The following is a 1015-nucleotide window of genomic DNA, read 5'->3' as shown; positions in this document are numbered from 1 at the left end:
CTCCTCCCCATTCAGAAACTATTGATAGTAAGTATGAATGGGAGGAGCCTCTGTACTGAGTGCTTCCCATTCATTGAGTGCTGAGGCTGCTAAAAAAGAAATTGAGGATTTGGTGTCCTCAATTTCTTTTCTATTTTAAAAGGGAAATGTCAGGGGTCTGTTTGGACCCCAAATAGTTCCCCGAAGCACCCCCAAACAGTAAAAAATAAATTTAAAAAATCAAAAAAATTATTTTAACCACTTCCCGGCCGGCCGTTGTAAAAAAACTGCTGGCCAGGAGCTCTCTAGATCTGAGCGGGCGTCTTTAGACGTCCGCTCAGCCACGCCCCCTCGCGCGCACTGTTGGGCGCTCATGAGCGGGAAATGCCCGTTATTTGAAAACAGGCAGCGATGCCTGTTAACATACAAGCGATCCGCCGGCTATAGAGCCGGCGGATCGCTTGTATGAGGTCCCGTGAATTGCGCCCTCCGCGGCTCCCCCCCTCCCGCTGTCAAGCTGGTCCCGGGCTCTGCTGTGCCCAGTGCGAGCCCAGGACCAGCATATGGCCTCTGTCACAGGGGATCAGAGGGAGCTCGGTACACGAGCTCCCTCCGGTCCCCTCTCCGCTGTCAGAATGCGGAAGTGGTGTATATTACATCACTTCCGCATTCTTGTGTCACTCTCCAGCTTCAGATGCTGGAGAGAAGCTGATGAAGCAGATCTTTGCTTCATCAGCTTCTTCAGGGGGGTCCTAGGTGACATTAGGGGTCTTGGAGACCCCTGATGTCTCCATAAAGAGGACCTGTCACATATTTTGCTATCACATAAGGGGGTTTTCTAACCCCCCTATGTGATAGCAATAAAGTTTCCCCCCCAAAAATGTAAAGTTACAAATAAAAAAGAATTACATTTTTTTTAAAAGTCCCCCCCATACATACACGCATGCAAACAGGCGTCGGGTGGCGCGTACGCGTGAAAACGACGATTTCGCCCATTACGCCGCACATGTTACATATCGCCGCGAACGTCGGAATG

The 1015-nt window shown here is 50.2% G+C and overlaps 1 protein-coding gene across 1 annotated transcript in view; it reads left to right on the top strand.

The window, feature by feature from the left end:
• LOC108798401 (UPF0553 protein C9orf64-like) overlaps positions 1–1015 on the top strand; it is a 16545-nt gene that overhangs the window by 1056 nt on the left and 14474 nt on the right. The gene's annotated exons all lie outside the window — the stretch shown is intronic.

The sequence above is a fragment of the Nanorana parkeri genome, unplaced genomic scaffold (assembly GCF_000935625.1).
Source record: "Nanorana parkeri isolate BGI_ZX_2015 unplaced genomic scaffold, ASM93562v1 scaffold1465, whole genome shotgun sequence".
In the NCBI taxonomy this organism is placed as follows: domain Eukaryota; kingdom Metazoa; phylum Chordata; class Amphibia; order Anura; family Dicroglossidae; genus Nanorana; species Nanorana parkeri.
Note: the sequence above shows the minus strand (reverse complement) of the source record. Positions and strands in the feature narration are given on the sequence as shown.